A 6,901-nucleotide genomic window follows, 5' to 3' on the forward strand; every position below is an offset into this window, starting at 1 on the left:
ACTTTCTCTATATACTCGTTGTGATAGCTGAATTCGATAGCATCCTGTCTGTCTCTACTCTCCTCTGCTAGCGTTTCCTTTTAACAACGTTTCTTATTAATCTATCTTACTAGGAACAGATACTCAGCCGTATTATAATTAGATGGCTTATTCTTCGGAAACCATTTCGCTAGCTTTTTTCCCCTCCATGGTGTAGTTTCCTCCACCTCCTCGTTTTTCTGCCTTTCTAACCTCTCCGAACTGGCTATCTGTGAGCATAGGCAATTTTATAAGCCTAGCTCCACCACGATGTGTAGGCCACAAGCCAATAGGAATTAAATCTTGACTATGTCGTCTGTTAGCCAACGACGCCACGAAAGATATCGTTCCGCGGCCTATGTATGGCTTGCCACTGTGCGCCTGCGGCCACCGCTGTTTCGCTAGCACGATCGGCCCGTTCCAGCCGCTCGAAAAGAGATAATTCCTCAATATAAAATTGCCTCCTATTTTTTCTCGCTATTTCGCCGCTAGAGATTATGCAGATTTGCAGACGGCAGCGCTGCGATCGCGGTGGCAAGACAAGCGGCGCTTTATTCATTGGCTGTAAACACGTCGCGTTTTCATTAATTCATTCATTCAGCTCGCTCTGCTCCACCCTGCCTCGCTCGTTTCTTACCCTTAGTAGACGCCTAATGAACAACATTCGGCTTGGGGTGACGCGTCGGTCAATGCTACTATTGAAATACATTGCTGTCGCAAAACAAAATAGGTTTCCTCACGCCCATTGACCAGCCCACCTCCAGCAATCACTTCGTTTATCCAGGCTGAAAACCCGATTTTTTCGTCACTATATGGTGGTGCGCGAGCGCAGAGCATTCGTTCATTCTCTCGTTCACCCCCCTTTCGAAGACGAGGTAAAGGATCAAATGTATACGATCTCTACGTATGTGCATGCAATATATGCGCTTGATAACCAGTCAGTGACAATGCCGATATCAATGATGTTTATGAGAGTGATGATGCTGCCAACCGCGGTGCCGCGTCGTGCTTGCGGCTGTTATTATTATGGTCCTGCTTTGCTTCTGCGACGGCCGCTTCTGCTATCGTGAGAGAATGACTGACTGCACGACGCTCCGACACGGGGTGAAAAGAGCACCAGCGAGGCGGCAGGATCTCAGAGGCGGCTTTCGACAGGGCCGCTGATGTTGTCGTCGTAGCCATCTCGTCAAAAAGAATAGCGTTTTGAGAAGATACTGCCGATAGCGAGCTCATCGATTGTGTGCCGCTTCAGTGGACTCCGGCTTATTAAGAAACAGATAGTGAACGAATGAATCGAGCCGCCCAAAGCAGACCAGCCGTGTCTCAATCGCGGCGCCAACGCCGGAGCGAAGGGAGCATTAGCAATGAGTGCAAGAACGGCAAGAGGTTCGCGTTGACAGGTTCTGGATTAGCTGAATAATGATGCCAACCAAACGGAGTGTACACACATGGCTGTTGTTTCAGAATAACAGAGATCTGTTCTGGGTACGAATAGAATCCACTCTGAAATCACGACCGAATTTCTAGCTTATGATAGGAGTGAATCCGCTAGTACCTTTCTAACACAAATGCTTGGTCAGATACTACACGGCTACGGAGCTTTAATGCTATCTGAAGCATTAGTGACAAGGCTAGTTCAGAAGTATGATTTTAATGAGCAAAGCAATACTTCAGGGAAATTTGTTAGTCTTCAAGACGAACCCGTTAAGGTTCTCGCTTAGCATCGATGTGCTATTGATGGGTTCTTTCAAATACTTCCGCAGAATGACCAGAAGACGGGAGACATGCTACAACCTGACGAACAGGAAGTTTAGATAAAGCCATATTGTTGATCTGTAACAGACCCATCCGGGTCAACAACAGGACGACCGCTCCTACCAAACTAATCATATGATGCTATATAATATGCTCTCTATCCGTCTCTGCTGTGGTGTGTGTGTATAGGTTCATCTGCTAATGTTGCTAACGAAGCGAACTGACTCACAACAGACCTCCATTTTCTTTTGTCGTAGTAAAGACCCCCTGCTCAAGTGCAGGTATAACTTAACCAATTTATTTTTTGTATAGAATTATTATTTCTTAGTAGCAAAGATAGGTAGTTTGCGGTTCTATGTGAAAAATTAGCAGTGTTTCGCTGCTACCCGGTCCTGAAACAATATTAACAGCACGATCCATATGATGTCAACTGAAGATGCCAGCTTCACGCGGGACAGCGTGTCTTTGAATCATCGACACATTGTGTTCGATTGAAACGCTAACAAACTGATCCTCGTCATTTGAACAGCCGGCATATTTACTGACTGTAATTATTATAGATTTGAGCACTGCAGCAACGGTGCGACCGTTCAACACGATAATGCCACCACTGGTCCTATTACAATGCTAGCGAAGCTTTAGGCAGGACGAAAAGGACACAGTTGCGCGACAAGATATAATAAGTGACTGATTATATTAGGATCCCGGTGCAGCTGTGCAATTTCGTCACGAGACGGAGTCTGCTCACTACGATAGCCTTCTGAACGCGTGCACAGAACGGCGCGACGTTTGAAACGTATCAGCTTCCCACACCGACGTTTTCTTACGTCACACAGTAAATTCATCCCGGCTTATTATGTTTGTCAACAGTGTTTTGTAGACAACATTCGAATGAGTGTTTAGCTGTTCGGTGAGCAGATCCTAGTATTCTATCATTATGCTCTAGGATTACTGTGTAGGAGCAAACAGCAGACGGTAAGCTAGGCCATCGAATTCTCGATATAGAGAGATTTTTCTGTAAAATAATGTTACCCATATGTTATGAGTTTCTACTTAAAATGCGCACCGTATTTCCCGATAGTATATCTATAAGAACAGGCGGCAATGGGGCGTAACGGTAAATTGTAACTGATGCTATGCCGCGTCTAACAGTTACAAAGGCTCCATTTGCTGTCCTAATTTAGATCGAAGCTCTAGCTAGCTTTATTTATAGCACGATAGTATCGATGGTGGCCGAGAGGGGCTATGATCATTGCGAGTTCGAGTTGAATCGCCGTTACCAGCCTAGTGCCAATAGCGTTATACATGCATGCCCATTGCATTGTATTATGGAATTGCTTATATGTCAATGAAAGGAAATCCCGTTGCTGTGACCGTTGTCGACGACGGTGTTGATGCAGTCGGTTGCCATTACTATAACCTTAGGGTGTCCGTCAGCTACGAAGACGCGCACCTCATACATATTCAATGTGATTTGTGTAGGATAATGCCGGAGCCACAGTAACATCATTACTAGCATCGATACTGCCGCTTCAGCCGTCTGAGCTGTCGTTACTGCAACTGCGGCTGGCAAAAGAAGCGTGCGAACAGTACAATACCCGGTTAAGCGATTAAGCGACGCGTACCCGCTGGCGATCCGGGTGCAAGCTCTTTGCCGTTATGATTTGCACGCGTCATCGTTACCGTCATAGTACGCTAGTGGTACGTACGTGCGTGCGTCAAACACGTTCTATTGAGAAGCTGATGTTTGGTTGTTGCGCGGACTTAAGTGCACCAGCACCGATACGGTGACCACGTTAGCGCCGCAATACTGGCTCTAAAACGGTACATACGTGATAACTATTAACTGATGCTGTGGTATAACTTATTTCCGAGCGGAACGTCCACAATATGTTGTCCCTGCGTCACCGGCATTAGAGCCACGGTACACTGTAGCTCTTTCCCGAGCGCATTTTTCACAGAGATACATAATAGGATACAGATAAACTATCAGTCCTATGTGATAAAAAACTGGACTAGTTGTTCGTGCATGACTACAAACATTAGGCAGTCTGTAGGCGGCATACACATATCGATAGAGATTAAATATGGCTTATATATATCATGCCAAACACGAGGGACTTTGCAATTCCATATCACGGGTACTCTGCGCTGTAAGTATATCCTGTCGAGCCTCAATCATCGAGCTCGTTGTCCTTGCACCATTCCTCCTCTCGATGGATAAACCGCCGGCGTTTGATCAGGTAATAACATAGTAATAATAACAAAGTAAACATAGAAGTATGTTACAAAAGGTCTCTCGGCCCTTTACCTTCAACGTAGAGATCGGGAAAGATAATCGATAAGGATATTTGAGTTCTAATAAGAAACGATAGTGCACTGGAGAGCTCGCAACTTCCTTTCACATATGTAACTAATTTTCAGACGTCTATTCTTGTAATCGCGTGTTTCCCTGGCCGCAGTCTAAAATTTCCTAATCGTATTAAGTGTGAAATTACAGCAGCAGATGAAGTACGTTTGCCTAAAGTTATTTGTATGTTGTTCCTGGCCTTAATCGTAACACCTTTGTAGTACAGTGAATATATTTCAACAAGGATATGACGGATGAATCCGCAGCCCTTACTATTTGTCGATTCCACAGTCGACTGGAATAGAAGGCTGAATACGTTAGAGTTCTATGAAACCCGAGGCTGAAGTACTTAAAGTATTCAGTTACATACGTACGTATTATACAAATACTCAGTCATAGAAGCGCATATACAGAGCGTGCGCGCGCATGACTGAGTATCTATAGAGAACGGTGTTTTCTAATCAGTCATGGCAACGAATTCTAGACGCAGTGAGATAATGACTTCTTTATTCGTAAGCCACCAGCAAGAGCTCCATTAGAGCGGACTTTTCTATCCGATTGGAACTGGCGACCGTAGCAACAGCTACCATTGAGTGAGTCTGCAAATTTCACCAGATATGTAAACTTTGTTGCAGATTTGCCTAGCGGCAGATTCAGCTAGCGTTGTCAGACCACTTGAATGCGTCCGTTGTACCATATGTGTCGTACGTCTTACCCACGTCAACGGTCGTATAGTGCCAATAATGATAACGCGATGAAGCAATGCACTACTATATCGTGCCTGAAATGCTTTTATTGTTAGGCGTCTACCAATCGACGAAACCGAAATCCAAAAATCGGACAAAGTTTTGCATGTGGGTGCGCCGATGCCACTACAAGCGTATGTAGCAGCTTCAACATGCGCGTAATTAGGCAATGGTAACTCCCTGGCCTACCTACATACCTTCATTCTTTATGTATCTTAGGTAATATTGACGGATCATTCCGCAGCCGTTGGTATTGCACCATTGACTGAACTAACCAATGAATGAGTCTCCTCTGATGCCACCCGATTGGAAGGGCGTGGTGGGCTCGTAGGTCCTTACCACAATGGCCTGGCGTTGGTGCTGCTCACACTTTACCGGACATTCGCTGTGGCCACTTTCATATTACCACTGTGCTTCGACCACTTAGTGTTATTATCAACACCATGTCGGCCGTTATCGTCAGCGGCAGTAATAGTAACAGCAGTAGCCGCATCAACGTCATCATTATAATCTTCATCAGCATCTTCACAGCGTCGACCAAGCGCAATGGATACAATCAGCTCTTCACTCCCTTTTTCCCTACTCGTTCTCCCTGACAACGATTCGGTGCGGCCAGTAATTGTCGTTTGCTTTCTGCAATGCCATAGCGCCGCTATGGAAGAGAAGGTCGTACAGGAGTAAGGGATCCAAATAGGTTTGCTATATTTTATCAGACTTACAGCTGGCGCCTCTGCTGAAGCTTCAGACGAGTGAATGGCTTATTTATATCTTTTTGTATTCATCGCGAGCCAATATTGGTAGCGGGACCAAATCCCGAAGGATCTTATTTGACTCGATTGGTGCGAGATACACACGTGCGCGTGTTTTTACTTTTTGATCGCTGACACGCGCGTTCGCTGTTATTTCTCTGACTTTTGTTGGTGCTCTGTTAGCCACTCTAATTGACTCTAGCCAATAGATGAGCAGTCGCTTTGCGTCTTCTCAGGGGCGCAACGCCCTTCTTTGTCACTAATTGCCAGGAACAATGAGTAGGCGAAGGCGGATCGTCCGCGCTCACCTACTGCTTACAGAAACCATTAGATAAAGACGATAACAAAACTAACCAGGAACGTAGTAAAAACCAAACACAGATATTCTTTTCTCGATGTTTATATTTTTACGGCCGCGAGTTATCGGCTATAGAAAGTTATCGGAGAGACTAACAGTTACTGGAAAACTTGTTTCAGATCTAACCAAAAGTGATCGTCGGTCTATTTAACCCAAACAAAGCAGCAGTACGTTCACCCATTAAAAACAGCTTATTTAGAAAAGGGCGAGTAAAATAACCCGAAGAATCCTAGCAGTTAACATCGTCTTTCGCTTAGCATTGTTCTGGCGCGATGCACTTTTATTACACGTATAGGATAGGGGGTAAGCCTTTTAAGGGTTGATTTGTTCCTTTCGTACGTCCTTCCGTTCACCTCTCGGTTAAACGCTTTGCCCTACTGTACAGGGTGAACAATAATACGTAAGAGCTATACATAATTTATTTGTATGTCCTATTTTCTGCCGCATTGAAAGCTGGCTTGCGGTAAGCAGTGATGAGCGTGACAATTTTTGATCTCCAATAAAAGCGAACAATTTTACCATTCTGTTGACTTGATCATGTGGTTCCCGTCAAATCATGGGGGCACATTCTCGGTATATATGATACAAATTGATAAAGATCAAACAAATGTGTATGTATATATATATATATATATATATATATATATATATATATATATATATATATATATATATAGAGAGAGAGAGAGAGAGAGAGAGAGAGAGAGAGAGAGAGAGTGTGTTTTAAATTAAGAATTTTTCTATTCACTCTCTATACTATGCCGACCAAAGAATGAATATAAAACAAAGGCCATAAGTCTGAAGTCTTTGTCTGTGGCCTTCAATAGGCCTAATCATATTCAAAGGCAGTTAAAGGCGATTTGATGGGTTCCGCTGGGTATAGTTACTGAATATGTTATTTTTCTTTACTCTATTTCCAAAGTCT

Source organism: Varroa destructor, unplaced genomic scaffold (assembly GCF_002443255.2).
Source record: "Varroa destructor unplaced genomic scaffold, Vdes_3.0 BEIS01000005.1, whole genome shotgun sequence".
Classification (NCBI taxonomy): domain Eukaryota; kingdom Metazoa; phylum Arthropoda; class Arachnida; order Mesostigmata; family Varroidae; genus Varroa; species Varroa destructor.